Here is a 19,945-nt window from a genome sequence, read left to right on the forward strand (position 1 = left end):
ACATGGAAATCGAAATATAACGATGTACACCTGAAATTTATATAATATTATAAACCAATGTTACCTCAATAAAAAAGTATCATGTGATATCTTAATTTTAATTTCCCTAATGCACTCGAGTATAATATTCCTGTTTTATCTCTGTTAAAATATCTTTTTTTATAGATCTTATAGATTATAGTTAAAATACCTATTACAGATTTATTAATGATAGATTACAGATTTATTCTGATAAAAAGTTCTTAATATCAATATAATAGAATTTACCTATCTTGTCTTTTATAATTAATGTGTTTTTATATATGGTTTGAAAAACTCCGTATCCTTGAATCATAAAGATAATTCTCCTATATTTTCTTCTAAATATCTTAAGTTTTCCTTTAACATTTAAGAAATTAATCCATCTAAATACACTTCTGTGTATGCATATAATGTAAAGTAGAGAATGTTTTTGTTTCTTAGCTGGAGCATCAATTTTCCTATTAATTTAAAAGACCATCTGTTCTCCACAGATCTTCCTTGGTACCTGTGCTATTCATTAACACACACATACACTTGCTAGTATCTTTGGCTTCTACATTCTGTAACTTTGCAAATACCACACTGTCTCTACTGCTAAAAGCATATACTAGTGAGTCTTGTTTGTTTTCAAGAACATGTTGCCAATTCTTTGGTCTTTGCTCCTGCTTATAAATTTGTCAAGCTCCTTCATGAAACACATTCAGAATTTTATAAGCTTCACTTTGAATATATAGAACAATTTGGAGGAGAATTGGCATCTGTATGACACATGGATTATATCCAATCACTTGTCATCATTTTTGTTTTTTGAAGCTAAAGAAAAAATCCTCATAAAATTCAGCCGTCTTTTGGTAGACTTATTACTAGGTAACATATTTGGGAATGTTAATAGTATTTTTTATTTTTTTTATTTTATTCTTTTTGAGGAAGATAAGCCCTGAGCTAACTGCTGCCAATCCTCCTCTTTTTGCTGAGGAAGACTGGCCCTGAGCTAACATCCGTGCCCATCTTCCTCTACTTTATATTACATAATGGGCTACTATGAAATCCTGATTGCTGCTGCCACCACGGCCACTCTAATTTCTACCTCTTTAGTTATCCATGTCCTGCTACCATTCAAACATTTGCTGTAGTCTCACAGACTCAATTAAATAATGAAAATGAATGAAGAGCTTTTCTCTCCTTCTTTACCTTATCACCTATTTCTGCTTTCCCTTCCCTTTGCTTTCACGGTCAATTCAGTTATAAGGTTATTAGGTGGTTTTCAAGAAAGCTAGGTTAGTGAGGAGTGGTGCACTGGCATGAGGAATCAGAGTCCAAGCAGCTTGATAAAGGTATCCACGTGAGGGGAAGCGGCCTAGCATGGGAGGCCAGGTCCTGAGCAGATTGAGAATGGGTACCACAAATGTGAGCAGTTTGGAGCAAGGTGTGAAAGCCCATGTCGGGTGAGAAGTACTTCCATGTGGGGGAAGGTAGTCCAGTGTGGCATTTCAGAACCCAATTAGGATAAAGAGGGCCTCCATATGTGGATGCAGCCCACCACACATGTCAGAGCCCAAGCAGGGTGAGGAGGCAACCCGCATAGGGGATGGCTCCATGAGGGGTTTTAGAACAAGAGAAAAGTGGGGAGGGCATCCATATGGAAGTAAATTTTGGAGCGTCAGACTCCAAGTGGAGTGAAGAGGACATTCATGTGTTTGGGTGCCCAGCATGGGAAGCCAGAGACTGAGCAGGGCGAGGAAGGTGTCAGTACATTGAGAAGGCCAGTGTGGCAGAGTCTGACTATAGTGAAGAGGACATCCAAGTCAGTAAGGCCCAGTGAGGCAAGACACAGCAAGAGTAGAGTGAGGAAGGCAACCACATAGGAAGGGGACAGTAGCAGTGCTGGCAGACTGCTTATATACAGGGGATTTTCATCAAATAATAAATATATTAAGGAAAATGGGAGCGAGGATTCTCACTGGCCACTGGTGAAGAAGGAATTTACAAATATGGAAAGGGATAAAACTAGAAAGGGTCTTATGATTATATATATATATATATATATATGTCTTAGAGTATATATGTGTGTGTGTGTGTGTGTATATATATATATAATATATGCTTGTGTATAATATATGCTTTGGAGCAGCAATCCACACAATAGCACTGAGGTATTGGCACCCACATCTTGGCTTCTAAATACCAAGCTTCAGTAGAAGGAACGAAGGCTTTTGAAAATGGATGACTCTAGGGCTGGAACAGAGAAAATGGAAGATGTCCCTGGAATATCCTCTTGTGTCTGGAAACAAGGAAGTGCTCAAAGAGTGATGGGGACATGTCAAAAGGACACAAGTTGAAGAGGCTGCTGTTGGCCAAATCTGAGATCAAGATAAATAATGATAATAGTGAATTGTAGTGCATTTAATAAAATAGGAAACTTGACTCTATAGTGATAGAAATAAATAAATATAGAGTTAGATGCCAAACAAGGTGTTTACATAGTTTCCAAGCACCTTCCCCACAAAATACTTATTAATTAAAAACAAGAGAGAATAATTTTACAGTGCGTGAAAGATAAGAATTTACTCAAGAGAACAAAGTGAGCATCATCAATAATGAGTCAAATCAAAATTGTTCATCTCCTCTAGGAAGCATGGAGAATAACACAGCATCACTTGATAACTTGAATATAACTGTAAGGAAATTTCAGACAAACCAAAATTGAAGCAAAAACTACAAAGTAACTGGCCTGTAATCTTTAAAATTGTCAAGGTCATAAAAGTGAAAGATTGAGGAACTATTTTAGACTGATGGAGTCTAAGGAGATATGATAAATTAATATAATATCTGATTCTGAACTGTATCCTTTTGTTACAAAGAATACCATAGGGACAGTTATTATATGAAAGGAGTTTGAAATTAGATTGTGGCCATTTAATAGTATTAATTTTCCGACTTGAAGGCTTCAAACAAGAGCATTCCCTTATACCAGTGATGTAGAAGTAGAAACTAAACTTTTTGGAGATGTTAGGGCATTAGGTTAGCAACCTACTCTCTCACAGTTCAGGATAAAACATTATTTTTTCTTGTAACTTTGATGTAATCAAGAAATATTTATGAAGTGGTTTGATGAACAAATTGAAAGGGAATTAAAAATAAAGGTCTTTCTTTGTTAAAATGAATTTATATGCCCGGAAAACAAATAAATTGGAAGATGTACATTGTACTTTTAAAAAGAATGAAAATCACATACTCAATATATAACAATTCGATTATAGAAAACTTTTCAAGGATGCATGTATTGGGCATATTCAAAACTATTTATATAGGTAACCTATATGTTTGAAATTATAAAAGCCATGAAAAGAAAAATATGATCAAAATAACAGGCATGAATCAGTGTTTACCAGCCTCTATCCCCATTTATTTGTGGAAAATCCATAACATCTAAAAGTGTTTCAAAATGGTTTCAGGAGTACCCAGAGAGTGACTCATGTGTCTCTTTGGCCAAAAGGTGGCAGCAGCATTTAGTTCCCTATAGTGAGGTTTCCTCTTCCTGTGGACGCTAATAAGCAGCAACAATTTTGTCATTTCCCTCAGAAGTTACTGCTGTTGTTCATGCCTGCCAAAGGCAGTGTTTCTGCGGCTGGCGCCTGCTGATCCTTCCATCATGTTGGCTAATGCCTGGTATTGAGAGTGATTATGTCTGAGAGGGGAATATTATCTCCTGTCATTGGAAAAGCTACTAACATGCCAATAATATCAGGAGGACCAAAAACTGCTATAATGACGCATCTGCTTTTTGTGTTAATTCAATTTTAGTTTTTCATATGTTCTCTTATTACTAGGACTCATGCTAGGACTTAGTCAAGAGTTCAAGAGGCTGGAAAAGAGCCCAATCTAAGTGGCATATTAACTCCTCCTCGCAATATCTCTCCTTGCCTTGAGCTCATTGTGTATGCCTTTTTTCTCTTCCCATAGTGCTGTCTCTCCAAAAAGCTAATTGATAAGCCTACTTCTACCTATCCTTTAGATATGTACAGATATGAGTAAACCTAAGTGTCATTAAAGCTTTGACGCAATATCACCCTACATACACAAGTGCCCTTCTAGTTCATAAACAAATGCTAGCATGTGTGCATTATACTACATGGTTTTTCAGAAAGTTATACCAAACTCCATTAGTTTGTACTGCATTGCAAGTTCACTACTCTCATTTATACTGTCAAAGGCATTAGTGGCTTTAAATAAAACCTATACTGAATCCAAGGACCATCTTGGAAATTCCATGAAATACACTGCCTATCACTTCAAACTTTCTTCTAAAACCTTACTTCTTCTTTTTTTTTTTTTTCTGAGGAATACTGGCCCTGAGCTAACATCTGTACCAATCTTCCTCTATTTTGTATATGGGTCACTGCCACAGCATGGCTGATGAGTGGAGTAGGTCTGTGTCTGGGATCTGAACCCACAAACCTGGGCCGCCAAAGCAGAGTGTGCCAAAACTTAACTACTATGCCATGGGGCTGGCCCTCATTTCTGCTTTTGAAAGTTACCATGAACATATATACAGAAAGCATCGTACCATGTGATATTATATCATATAATTATGATGTGTACTTGTATATATACACTCCAAAAAGTTATAGCAAATCCAAATTATCTATATTAAAAATTATGAACAAATGAGAAGTTTTAATCCTTTTTCTTAAGGCAATTTAATAGCTCTTTAAAATTATTTCATTTGCTGAGAAAAATAAATTTAACTCTTTTATTTTAATGAAAATAAGTATTATGTGTATGTGTAAAATAATTTAAAATTGAGACATTGAAATACACAAATGTTAGTATCCTTCAACATATTGAGTTAATGTAGATTTGACAAATAAAGAATGTTTTTTAGTGCTTCAGTAAACAGCATGATCATGGAAGAAGTTTTATCTTTTAAGGAAGCCAGTTAGTAGTAATTAAAAATGTACATTAGATGAATAATACAGTTCCTTTTAAGAGAGGGTCTTCATTTGTAACACTTGCTTAGATGCTAATGTATAATTTAAATTCCTTCGGGATTTTCAAATAAGGCAGGATAAATAGTACACACATATACACTCTCATCCTAAAATAAAAAGCAAAACTCATACAGCTTCATGAAGGGAAACCATTCCAAAGCAAAAGATTAACATTAAATATGGGGAAAGACAAATGATAATTTCAAGGTTTCCAATAGAACATATACAATAGCAGCTACTCAACAAGATGACAAGGGCACTAAAACAGTAACTATTTTTGTGACATCGTTTTTTTAAATGAAATTTTGTTTTGTTGGTTTTTTTAAATGTCCTTTCCCATTTTGGTTTATGTTCTTAGGAGATTTTTTAAAAAAAATTTTAATGTAGTAGATGGATTATAAATAATGATTGGCACGTATATATTTTATCTTTTAAAAATTAAGAATGTTAATTTAAGGAGCAAAAGTCCAAAGATAATAAAAATATATTAAAATCAGGAGAATTAAGATCTTTTTAAAAATGAGCTTTTTAATTTTTCGTCAGTATTATATGACACCAGACTATGGGCTGCTCCTTCAGATAGAGAGTAGATGAACTTCCAGTAAACTCTTATTTATTTCTCAGGCATTTCCACTGTGTCCATTAAGTCATTTATATCTTCACTCATTTTTTCCCCAAATTGATTTTATGCTCTATCGAATTACATATTAATAATCATGCAGTTGGAACTTCTCATGTGTAGAATATTTTCTCTCTTGGGTTAAAGGTTAATAGTTGAGTCAAGTAGGTCTTGAATATTCAGACATCTGCTTAAGAGTTATTATTTTTTCCTCTAATTTCCAGCTATTTGAATTAACATCCTTATATTAAGATCTAAAGAGATTTGCTAAGAACTCTCTACGTCTCTACTTGTAAATACAATAAATATTGGAGGGGCTGTGGAATGTACTTTTGGTTGTTAAAGCTGTGCCTGGGACACCAGTTAGTCTGATTATAGCCTATAAAGAATTGCAAAGAATGAGACAAAAACATTGGATTAGTTAATATTGCAAACTTCTCTGGGCGAAAGGTAAAGGGTTGCAACAATGAGATCTTTTTTTCTTGTCTTTTCAGACAAAATGCTTTATAAAGTCAACCACACCTCCTGCTACTGGGAATATTGTGATGGAAGGGAAATGAATTGGTGGAAGAGAAAGGGTCAGGTTCAACTTAAAAAAATCATTTTGAGGGGCCAGCCCAGTGATGTAGTGGTTGTTTGCACACTCCACTTCAGCAGCCTGGGTTTCGCGGGTTTGGATCCCAGGTAGACCTAGTACTGCTCATCAAGCGATGCTGTGGTGGCATCCCACATAAAATAGAAGAAGATTGGCACAGATATTAGCTCAGTGACAATCTTCCTTGAGCAAAAAGAGAAAGATTAGCAACAGATGTTATCTCAGGGCCAATTTTCCTCAGCAAAAAAAAAATTTTTTTGAAAGCTTTCTCTCTGTAATGTACTTATGTTGGAACTCGTTTCTTCTATGTATAATGGAGGCTACCTGTCAAAAAGATAGTCTAATATCCAGTTTACTACATAGTCTCCATTTTTAACATACCTGGTTTCTCGAGTCTAGGACTTATGACTAGAGGTGGGGACACAATGAGGGCACAGCAAGAGGGGTCCCAGTTTCTAATCACAAAGCTCCTCCCTGGCCATTTTTATACACGATTTTTACTGGGGCTAGTAGGTGGTGAAAGCAAGCTCTTAATATGTTATTATTATAATTCTGTGGTGAGAGGGCTTGTGTTCTGTGCCTACAAGTTATTCTTAAAAGTTTCAGGAATGGGAGGATATGCCAATCTGAAAAATGTTCCCTAAAAATGATCCCCTGGTTTATTAAAGTGTCACATGAGGATGCATATCCATCCCTGTGCACACAGGTTTCCCCCCACCACTACCTGATTTTTTTTTATCATGGTAAAATATACATAAAATTTACCATTTCAACCATTTTAAGTGTACAATTCAGTGGCATTAAGATTATTCACAGTGTTGTGAAATCATTACCAATATCCATTTCTAGAATGTTTTTATCATCCCGAACATTCATCTGTTGATGGAATTTGGGTTGTTTCCACCTTTTGGCTTTTGTGTATAATGGTGCTATGAGCATGGGTGTACAAATATCTGTTTGAGTCAGTGCTTTCAACTATTTTGAGCATATACCTAGAAGGGTAAATGTTGGATCACATGGTAATTCTATGTTTAACTTTTTTGAGCATCTACCATACAGTTTTTCCTAGTTACTGCAACCATTTTACATTCCCATCAGCAATGCACAAGGGTTCCAATTTCTTCATATCCTTAATAACACTTGTTAATTTTAACTTTTGATAATAGCCATCTTAATGTATATGAAGTGATATGCACACAGTTTTTTACCTTTCTCGCAGTTTCTAGGGTTTATAGAGTTTTAATGCTAAGGTATGCATTACTTTCTTCTATTTTCTTTCTCAAATTGCCTCATGAAACATCCACTATTTCTTGAATACTAACTTTACTAATCTTTGATGATTGAAGGTTACCTAATTATGGGTCATATTTCCTCCATCATTCCTTGAGGATAGCAAAGTAACTCAAGATAATTATCAAACATTTATTTGAATAGGAAAATATGTTCTATTCCAACAGGCGGGTAAGAGAGAATTTGAAACCTATGAGGAAAATCATGGAAAGACACCTAAATAAGAAGCCTAGGGAAAAGTATCCAACTAAGACTATGCCTTTAGACCTAACACTTTAATAAGTCAGAACTACTAAAAGAATAAATGTGATATTAACTTTATGCTTGGTACTATAATAATAAAAATAGAGTAAGTTTTTCCTTTTCCATTAGATTAACGCAACAATATTTATTTTACTTGTATTTGGGTCCCTATTCATTGTGTTGGGGACTCAGCTGAAGCTAAAATAGATGTTTCAGAACGGGACTAAAGAAGAAGTTCAAAGATTAGGAGGAACGCAACCCGCCTGCCCCATGGTGGCAGGAAATGCATAACATCAATGGAAACCTGCAGATCTAGCATCTCTCTGGTTCTAAGTAGATTATCTCAAAGGCAATTACTTCTACTTGATGCTTCCCAGTGGCTCTCCCTAGAGTGGATAAATGGAAAAGGGAACCAGGCAGTTTGTGGGGCATTTATTAACACACAAAAATCAGATAATAGAATATAACCACAGAATGCAACCAGTGGAACATATTCTCTCTAACTCTCCCTCAAACCTGAGTTCTATCCAAGAACCATGATATTAGCAACTGTGGTTAAGAGCTTTCTTCTTATGTATAAAAATAAAGATAATATATTTAAAAGTACATTGTCAATGTTAAAGTTCTGGGCAAATATAAGGTATTATTGGTATATTTTAGAAGATAATATTTTATATGTAGGGTATTCTTACAAAAATTATAAAGCTTTATAAGTGTTATAGAAGCATGTTATTATAAGAAGAAGGAATGATCATATTTGTGAGGAAATTGAGCAATCTGCTTCAGGATAAGTCCTCCATCTTCAAAACAAGGGAGTATATAATTGGAAAAAGATATATAGCATTAATTGATTTAATGAGATTTTCTATCTTTAGAAGTAGATTTGTATGAATATATATTAACTATGATCATATGTTCAAATGATAGTATATTAGTTTCTACTGTTAAAATGATGTTTTATGCAAAGTAGAGGAAGATTGGCACAGATATTAGCTCAGGGCTAATGTTCCTCAAGCCAAAAAAAAACAGAAAGGGGAAGATGGGCAATGGATGTTAGCTCAGGGCTAATCTCCTCGCCAAATAAATAAATAAATAAAATAAAATGTTTTACTGGGACCGGCCTGGTGGTATACTGGTTAAGTTCGTGTGCTCCACTTTGGCAGCCTGGGGTTCATGGGTTTGGGTCCCGGAGGTGGACCTACACACTACTCATCAAGTTACATTGTGGTGTCATCCCATATGCAAAATAGAGGGAGACTGGCACAGACGTTAGCTCAGGGACTATCTTCCTCAAGCAAAAGTAGAGGAAGATTGGCAACAGATGTTAGCTCAGGGCCAATCTTCCTCACACACACAAAAAAATGCTGTTTTACTTAATATTTAAATAACTTTTTTATTTTATGTATATAGTAATACCTATTCTGCTAAAAGTGAAACAAAGCCTACTAGACTGATTAGGCATCTTCTCTCAAATCTTTCTCACTTTAATTTTCCAGGTAACTTAAACTAAAGTCAGTTTGGAAATGGTACGTTGCCACAAAATGCTGACTGCAATTGGATACTGGTGATTGTTTCTCAAAGCATCTTTCCCTGTGGAATAGAAAAAAGAAGCAATTGATTTTCTGTTGGCTTTGCTACTAGATACAAATTGGAAAATAGGTGAGGAGCTAATGTACAGATGCTTTAAGCTTGTCATTCTGAGCATTCACCAAGGAGACTGAACAGCTAAGGAGTGAATCTTGCATTTATAATGGCTAGTCTCTTGAAAAGTACATACATAAACACTTGATTAGTTAAGGGCCACCAATTGACCTTTCTTTGTACTACTTGAACTATAGGAACATTAATTATGAAACTTTTGGAAAGAATCCATTTTGTATATTTCATCTTCTCATTATATGTCAAGGAACTGATAATTGATTCTGATAAAATATCTAGAAAAATAAGTATACAATATTAGCAGGAGAATGGAAAACAGACTAGTGGAACAAAATTGTAGAGGTAAGACAAAGTTGAGTGTTTGATAAAGACACCATTTTAAGCCAGCAGAGGAAAAACAGAAGTTTGCTTAAAAGGTGAGTTCATTTGATATCCATTTGCAGAAAATAAAAGTAAATTAAATACAGGTGGATCTATAAATTGCACTGTTCATAAAAACAAAATTCAAGATGAATTAAAGACTTCATACAAAGAAAAAATAAAACAAACTATTTAGGTGTTAGAAGAAAAAGACAATGCTTAGGATCTTGAGCTAGGAAAGGCTTACTTAACAGGAAAGAAAAAAATTTTAAAAAGAGGAAATCATATGTATGACTACATTAAATTTATTTATATGGAAAATAGCATAAATTTGTAAAACAAGTGTAAGATCATAGGACAATATTTGCAATATATATCTCAGAGGATTAGTATCAATAATATGCAAATTATTACTATAAATCATAAAAAATAAAACAACCAAATTCAAAAGTGGGCAAAACTCACAAGAAGCAATTCACAGAAATTACTTCATAGAATAGGCAGTACAAATGATCAGTAACAGATTAAAAGATGAACAAGCAATAACAGAAGTTCAAATTTAAAAAAAGATAATACACACCATTGCTTTTAACCCATCAGAGTAGTAGAAAGTTACAAAATCTGAAAGCAGCGCTGTTGATATGGTTGGAGAGGTATAGGATCTCTCCTACACTGCTGTTGACAGTGTAATTGGTAGTTTGGTAAAATTATTAACCACAAAAACATGCATAGTCCATGACTTTGAAATTTGATTTCTCATTATTTGTAAGAATAATAAGTACAAACTCAAACATGCATGCACAGGAGTTTTAAATCACCTTTGTAATAACTTAAAATGGAAAAAATGTAAATGTCCATTAATAGTGGAAGAACTAGAAAACTTTGGTGTATCCACACTATAGAATACTATGTAGCAGTTAAAAAGAATGATACACAACTGGATAAATTTGTATACATAGCTCCTCAGGACACATTGCTTAGTTCGAAAAAACATGTTGTATGAACCATGTATGGAAAACACACAATAAAAAAATAAATAAAACACACCAAACACTAGTATCTCTTCACATATTTCCTATGTTTCAATTTGAGGGACAGAATAAAAAATTTAAAATGAGTTGCCAGAAAAAGCATCACTGAGAAGGTAATATTTGTATAGAAACTTCTAGAAAATGAGGAAGTGAGCCATAAAGCTATTTGGGAGAAGAGGATTCCAGGCAGAGGGTGAAAGGCCCTGAGATGGGAGCTTGCCTGACAACTTCAAGAAAGAATGAAGAAGCTACTCTGGTTGGGAGTGGAATGAGAGTGCGGTATATAAGGTCACAGAATAACATGGCAGGGAAGGGATATATATCATGTAGGCCCTCGATTAACATAGAAAGGACTTTGGCTTTTACTCTGAGGAAGAGTAGAAACCATTACATGATGTTGAGCTCAAGAGTGACATCATCTGACCTAATTTTTAACATAAATCATGTAGACTACTCTCTTAAGAATAAGTTAAAGAGGAGAAAGATAAGCACTGGAGTGATAGTTATATTATTGCAGAATGCTGGCCTAGGACTGATGGTGGTTAATCATGAGAGTGGAGAGGGTGAAGCAACTATAATTTGAAGGCTGAGTCTATAGGTTTTGCTAACACAGGGGATGTGGGATGTGAAATAAAGTAAAATATCAAGGATGACACCAAGATTTTAGATCTGAGCAAATAAAAGTATAGAATTATCATTAATCGAAATGAAAAAACTGGGAAAGGAACAGCTTTGTATAGGAGTTACAAGGTCAATGTTATACATGTTAAATTTGAAATGTCAGTTTATGTATCACATATAAATGTTAAGATTTCAGGCTAGAGATATACATTTGGGAGTCATCAGAATAAAAATGACATTTCATGCCATGCTCCTGGATGAGGATTCAGGTTTTGCTGACAATGGGGTAAGTATAGATGTAACAGAGGTCCAAGGATCAAGTCAGAGGGCAATCCAACATGTAGAGGTCAGGTTGATGACCTAGAAAAAGATAACCTAGGAAAAGATGATGAGCTGAACAGCTAGAAAGGAAGAAGGGAAAAACGGATGTGTGTGATGTCCTAGAAGTTAAGTGGGGAAAAAAGCATTTCAGGAATGAGAGTGACTCACTCTGTCAAGAGCTACTGATAGAGCAAATAATATGAATATCAAGAACTTGCCATTGGATTTATCAATGGAGCTTTTTAGTGACCTTGATGCAAGAAGTTTGCATTGGTTGAAACATGGAGGGTTCCAGAGAGATTGAAAGAAGAAAAGTTGGAGACAGCAGTGTTAAAAAGGAAAAGAAACCAAGGAATTTTGCTGTAGTGGGAAGGAAGAAAATGTGGTGGTAGCTGAAGCTAGAAGTGAGGTCAACTTCAGGAGGAATGATAGCCTGTTTTCATGCAGATGGAAATGATCTGGTAGATGGAACGGCTTCAGGAGAAAAGATTCAGGAGAAAAAGAGCAGTCTTGCTGGGACAAAGTGCTTGACTCAGTGGAGAAGGGATATAGTTCATTAGTGGAAGATTTGGCCTTATCTAGGTATATCAACAGGTCATTCATAGACATTCTAGAGCATATACACACAGATAAAGGCAAGTGGGTAGATGTGGTGGTGGAAACTTGTGTTTTCTTCTGATTGCTTTATTATTATTATTATTTTAGTAAAATGGAATACAACATCACCAGCTGAGGATGATAATGGAAAAGGAGGTGCTGGGAATGTGAAGAGAAAGAAAAAATTATAAACTAGTATCCTAGGACAGAACAGACTAGGAAAATTTTGTGTGATTTCTGGATAACATTAGGATAACATAAAGTGAGTGATAATGAATTTAGGAGGGCCTAAATACAATGGCATGTGGTTTGTTCCAGCACTGTTTAACTATGTAGATGCCATCAAGGACTACGCAGAAAAGTGGAATTAATCAGCTGTGGTGGGTCCAAGAAAGTATGACTTAGTGAGAGAAGGGCAAGAGATTTGAGGATCTATGTAAGGAAGGAATAATGATGACTGAGCATAGAATTTAAGTTGGGCTAAAAAGAAAGTGAGGACAAGAGGGACATGAGAGTGAAAACAAGATTATAGAATCAATGGATTGAAGGTACAGTGGTGGTTGAGTTGAGGGAGTAAGTTGAAAGAAAGCAGGTGGTAGTTGAAGGGCAGGAGGCTTGAACTGGAGTTCTGAAGAGGTTATGTTTACCAGTAGTAACAAATTCTATGGCCATTATCTTGTGACTAAGGTATGATGGAAGACAAGATCATTGGATAAAAGAAAGGTAAGAAACTAATAGCTAAATATTTGAACAGTCATCAAAATGGATATTGGAATCAGCTATCAGCTATAATTATAAAAGGAGTAGTATATCAGAAAATGTCAGTGAATCAGGAGCTCACATATTAGTAAAATAACAGATGTGAGCTTAAAGAGCTATGGATGGCTGCAATAAGGAATAGTGGGTATTACATCCTACTGGCATGAGATTCAAATGTTGGGGTACTTAAAGAGAGAAGGAGAATGTTTTTGCAAGCAGCAATGAAGAGCAACCCCACTTGTAGATAAGAGGAGTATAGGAATATAGGAAGAAAACAGGCACCACTTATGAGGTTGTCATGGGAAGCAGATTTTTGGGAAGAATTCCGAGTTTCAGTTTGAGTAAGAAGAAGGAAATTTTTTGAGCAAAGTTTGAGAATATAGGAAATTTTGCTGATAATTGACCTCGAGGTGTGCTGGATAAGACAAAATGATTTCAGTAGGTAGGAAAAAGTAAAGTTGATTTTGCTATCAACCCCCCAAAATTCATTCTCCTCCTCTTCTTTTCTCTGCTGTATTCCCCAGGAATCTGACTTCTATGGACCACATCACCTGACTTCCTTATTGGTCAACATTTGTTTGAGTTTGGACAAGAGGTGGCACTGTTAGGAGATTGGATGGTGGGAGGAAAGAGAGGATAGGGATATCCATTCTTTTCCTTCTCACTTTCTCCTTGCTTCAGGCCATTGTTCTCACAATGTCTGCTCCTCAACATCAATATAGCTCCTGATGATCCTCCTTCACTGCTCCAGCTTTCACTGACCTCCTTAAACACTCTTTCTCCCATTGTCCTTATGATAATCATTTCTTTTTGTTGTTTATCTCTAGGTACATCAAATATCTGTTGGTTGCCTTAGCTCTAACTCAGACCTCTGTAAATTGCCTCTTCATTAAATCTCTTCAGTTGAACCATCAGAGTGGCATTCTGTTTTGTGGTAAGACTGACTAATTCAGGGAGTGGTATAGGGTGAGAACAGAACTGTTTGCAGCTTCCAATTATCAGGTGACCAGAGATTCCTATGGTGTCTTCCAAGAACAAGATAAAGGGTATGGAGAGATCATTGTTGACTTTCCCAAGACAGAAAAATTTCTGATTTCTATGGGGAATAAGAAGCGGGGAATTTTTGCCAGGAGCATGCAGAATTCTAAGTCTCTAATTGACTCCTGCTGATGGAGACATACAATCCTGTAGGGGATAGTCTTAATAGAAGTGTGTGGGTTCTTTATTGACTTGCTGATTGACATTCAGAAGGTGATAAATTTAAATAGTATACAGCCTAAGACCAGAAAAATAAAATGCATGAAAACAGAAGGCAAATATTAAGCCACTGAATGAATGGACTTTAAGGGGTTTAATGTGTATTAATTACACACATATGAATGGGGACAAATGACTTTGAGTCTGGAGATAAACATAGAGCTTCACTGGAGAAAAAGTATAGTTATGTAACATTTTGGTGCAATAACGCTTTCTAAACGCTTTTCTAAGTATCGTGAAATGTAAAGTCCTAATCTGAACCTCTATTTTCAAGTAATATTTGAAATAGCAAAATTCTGAGCACAGAGGTATTCAAAAATTAATTTAAACCCTGCCATAGTGGTATTTGAGTTAGAGATCAGGAAGCATAGACATAGAAGTTACAAATGCAAACTAGAGAAGATGAGGGCAGGGTCCTGACTCTAGCCTGTCTATCTGTTTCAACTCATAGCCTAGGGGTAACGTATTCTTTGGGACCAGTTCCTAGTCTGGGAAGGAATTTTAACGTAATAAGACTAATTTCCACTTGAAATGTATGAAAATTAGTCCTTTTTCTTTGATAATTACGAAGTCAAATGTATTACTTGCAGTTTGTGTGTAAGGATTGTTATTCCGATCTAGTTTCCAGATTCTGCCTATTCAGCCAGAGTTTCCATTTTTACCTTTGCTACAAGACAATGTGCCTGAGTTCCAGCTCATTGGTCCTTATTCTCTTAGCCTAATGGCTTTAGGTTCTGCTACTCCATCTCTTAGATCCTGGATTTAATGACCCTAAACTGTTTCTTCACGACTCTTGTAACATTTTTTATTTGTCCTCTGATCCTCCTAGTGTACAGTACTTCTCAGAAACACTATAACTGTCTCCTCTTTTCTCTTTCTACGTATTTAACCCAACCCATATCCTTTAGCTCTCTTGGTGAGTGGAGAGCTCTGCTGTCTTACTAGTCAAGTCTCCACATAATAAGAAGCAATAACATTTTCTACAACTTTCAAAGATACACTGATATCTCGGAACTGGACACATACAGAATTTAGTTTTCCTAAATAATGTTATTTAATCTAATAAATTTAAATTGATTATGGATATATTGACCACCATAAAGAACAAAGAAGAGTTTCATGTGGATAATTGCTGGAGTGGAATTAGCTACAGGAACAATGCAGCTGATATTGACATTGATTATTTGTATAACTGAATAAAATCTTATTCCAGTCATCCTTTATGCTTTTAGGAATACACATATATGTGTTTGAGAGCAGACGTGTATGCCAGAGGTTCCTTCCTAAAGGTATTTCACACTGTGTTACAAGTTATGCCTGGAAGAGTCTCATATAATTTTGATTGGAAATCATATTGAGTTCCTTCAAAGTGGGTAAACAGTGAGTACAAGGAGAAAATGCAATACTAAGTAAAGAATAGGCAAAGTTGATATAAGACAAATCAGAACTTTTGGAGGAGAAAATCACTCTTCCTAAACTGAATGTGGAGAAATAACTCCTGAATTTTATTTCCACCATACACAACAATCCGAATTGAAGTGAATCTATTTCTACCCTGTGACTTTTCTTTGTTCTCCCTTCCACTCACCTTTTCCTGCCCCTTCCAAAAGTCCCCTACATATCTGAGGAGTTTTGCAGAAGTAATCAAAAGCAATAATTCTGGAAAACAAATCCAATTCCTTTCTACAAAGAAGAAGGGGTACACATATAAATGCCCACATGCGTATCTACCCATAAATTTTCTTCAGCAGGCTTTCTCAGAAGGCAAACATTTATCAGTAAGCATATCCATTGTTACCAACTAGCCTAGATCTACTGCTAAGTCTAAGCCATTCCCATTCACCGTGTTCACTGTAAATAGCTGCTCATATTCAGAACAGCACACTGAATCTTTAGTCTTCATCATTCTATCAGTTTTATTCTTTCCTGGGGCATTCATAGTTTCTTTTTTTTTTCTCCCCAAATCCCCCCCGTACATAGTTGTATATTTTAGTAATGGGTCCTTGTAGTTGCGGCATGTGCGATGTCGCCTCAACATGGCCTAGTGAGCGGTGCCATGTCTGCGCCCAGGATCCGAACCCTGGGGCACTGAAGCAGAGTGCACAAACTTAACCACTCGGCCACGGGCCGGCCCCGCATTCATAGTTTCTAATCTCTATGGGATCCATACGATTACCCCAACTCCACTGTATTTCAATACCTATCCATTCTTGTTTGATTAAGATGATATCACATGTTCTGCCCATGGTAGGATGGCTATCCCACTCAAAGCCCATAGTGGAAGAGCATGTTGCTTCACAGAGTAGAGGTGAAGAACATGTTTAGTGGTAGAAATGGCAGATGAACACTCTTCTTTCTGATCTTGCACCAGAAAAATTGTAGATGAGTTAAAAAATAAAATGTTCTGGAAAATTTCAGTCAGAATTTATCTGCAGAGAACAGAAGCCATTCAAGATAAAGTGAGATAGGAATTTTTTATAGGAAATTCAGTGGCTTATAATATCCTTGGGAATTTTTAGAAACAGAACATAAACTGAGTGTGGTAGATTGGATTACTATTGCCACCTCTTTGCTCCCTCTATGTTACTGGGTTGTACATCCAAGGTCTCTGTCATGTGACATTGAGGTGTCTCCCAATAGAACAGAGTATATGTCAGACGCTCAAAGAGTATTTGACCAAGTGAATGTGACACTACACCCATTCTGAGTAGATGCTTTAAGAATCCTGCATTTCCACTCACTCTCTTGTGCTCCTGCCATCCATCGTGAGAAGAGCATGCCCTAGGAAGTTGCTGCTACTTCAGCCTGCATCTCAGAATGATAGGTCTATGAAGCATAATTGATCCTGATCTGCAGCCTGAAATAGAGCTGCCACAGCCAACTCACAAGCCCAGGAGAAAGAAAGCCATGTCATAAACAAATAAAATTTTGAGCAAAAGTTGACTAATAAATTGTAGTTTTGAGAATGGATCTGAAAGCCACACCACAGAACTGAGTCACCAAGGGAAAGTCCCCCAGATCAACTATATAACATCTTCACTCTACTCTTCTGACTGGAATTTACTTATATGTCCATGGTCAGCTGCAAGGGACATGTTTTCTTTATTCTAGGAGGTCATTTGCCCTTTTAACTTCATAATGCTGTAAAAGAAGGGAATGATCCCTAACATCAATTAATTGTAATTCAATATGAGTTTATTTTAAAAATCAGTTAAGAAAAGATAGACGTATTATTTTTAACAAAGGCAAAGAATACAAATGAGAAATTGAAAAGAACTATAGTCAACAAATTTTAATAGTGATAAAAGAAATATAATGCAAATAACAAGATATCATTTGTCTGAAAATACTGAGGAAATATATATCTATATCTAGATCTATATATAATTATATTACCCCAGAATTGGGGATAATGAAATTATGAACAGTCATTTGTACAAATATAGATCACCTTAAAAAAGATGAAAAGGACATTGGCAAAGAAATCTTTAAAATAAAACATTGCCAGTAGATTGATATTTAATCGGAAAAACAATCTTTCTTTAGTGCAGTTTCACAATATGTAGTTTTGCAAATTTTAAAACTATTCAGAGCCTTAAACTAGTAGATAAATTTCTAGAAATTTGTCTTAAAGAAATTACCAGAATTGTGAACATGAATTCTTATAAAAGAATGCTCAGTAAAAGGCAAGTTAGAATTCTGAATATTTTGAAACACCGCTAAATATCCAACCAGACAGAACTGGTAGAATATATTATTCTTCATCCATTCAATTGAATATTATCAGAAGGTACCAAAATAAAGTAATAAAAATGCATGTTTTGTAAGCCATAATATCAGTATTTGAATCAGTGCTCTACTACATATTATAGGTAAGGCCAGGAGCAAGTTATTTACTCTTTTAAAGATTTAGTTTTCTTATTTCTAAAACGAAGATAATGTCACCCACCTCAAATTGTTACTATGCAGATTATTGAAACGTGCCTGTAAATTACCTAGATTAGAACCTGGTGTCCAGTATATTGTGGCTATTATTATCACTATGAAACTATTATCATCACACTATTAGGAAAATATTTTGTGACATATAAAGTGTGCAAAATCCATGTTATGAATCAGTACATGTAGCATGAGTCTAATTTTGTGAAAATATACAGAAAAAGTGCATAGAAGAAAAAGACAAGATGAAAATGAAATGATTTCTTTTTATACTTTAGTCTCTTTACAAATATAAATATGATTTTGCTAGTTTTCCACATTTGTTTCTTTCATTGTCAGAAAAAAAATTTTTAAATCATTTCATTGTCAGCAAACAGGTTATACAGGCAATGACCTAGGCAATCATTTCACTTTTTTATTTGTAGAGATATACTTCATCATCAAACAGATCAAAGTAATGTATGTTTAAGAATATTTAAAATAGAGTAAACATCTTATTCATTAAGAGGAGATTCAAGGAGCAAGGACTTTTATGTCTGTTTACAAAGATTCTATATTTACAACTCCATGTATCCTGTTAATATATTGAAAAAAAAAGAACAAAGCAAAAACTAATATTCCAAAGGGACTGGAGAAAGACAAGGCAAAATTTTAAGAAGGAAAATTAAAATCAGAAAGCTTGGAGGAAAGTGTACGTGGATACACCATGATGCCAAACTTCTTTGGAGAGAGATAGCTGATCATTGTGGTTAATATACTGAAACTAAGCAAGGAGGAAAATGCTATAATCACATTGAGGCTGTCCTGAGATGTGAAGCAAATTCTGCTCAATATTCATAGCAATAAATCAGCTCATGTAGCTGGCCAGCTCCCAAAGTCAGTGGCAACTACCCAACCCCACCACCAACACACACACAAACACACATTAACATGAACATATGTACTCAAATTCTTACTTTTTGACTCACGGTTCTAAACCAGGCTTATATAATCCTATCAAATAGGTACCTTACATCTTTTCCATTTTCATCCCCCTCATGAGTGGAACGGCCATTCTCTCCTCAGTGTGGAAGATGCTTACATCCTCAGTACTTCTGCCATTTCTTGGAACTTCTGGTTCCAGGCGAACTAGGTAAAGATCAGAACAATTCACTGCTTTATTCTTTAAGGGAAATCTAAATCTATAGAATGGGAGATAGACTTAATGGGTTATTATATAATTCCACCAGGTTTTCTTCCAATATTTAATGTTACATTCACTTTTATTTTTCTCTAATACCATTTTTACTTCTTCTTTTCTCTTTTTTTCCCCTGGAACCTACTTAACTAGCAGGATTAGCCCCTTTTTATTTTCTGGCTTTCAGGTCATATTCTGTGAGCAAGTTGAACACATATAATCACTAGGCTAGCATTGTGAATGTAGTGAAATATTTCTTCCAGAAGGCAGATTTTAATTATGATTCTATTAAAAGGATATCAGTAACATGGTAAAATTTACATTCACTATTCTTCTCTAAAATAATAGGTACTTCGTGATTTTTTTTGCTTAAATCTGTTTTATTATTTCCTTTGAAAGATGTGTTAAAAATATTGAAATGCTACAGATAACCCCTACCAAAAATAATTACATTACTTTGTTGAA

This window comes from Equus asinus, chromosome X (genome assembly GCF_041296235.1).
Source record: "Equus asinus isolate D_3611 breed Donkey chromosome X, EquAss-T2T_v2, whole genome shotgun sequence".
NCBI classification, from domain to species: domain Eukaryota; kingdom Metazoa; phylum Chordata; class Mammalia; order Perissodactyla; family Equidae; genus Equus; species Equus asinus.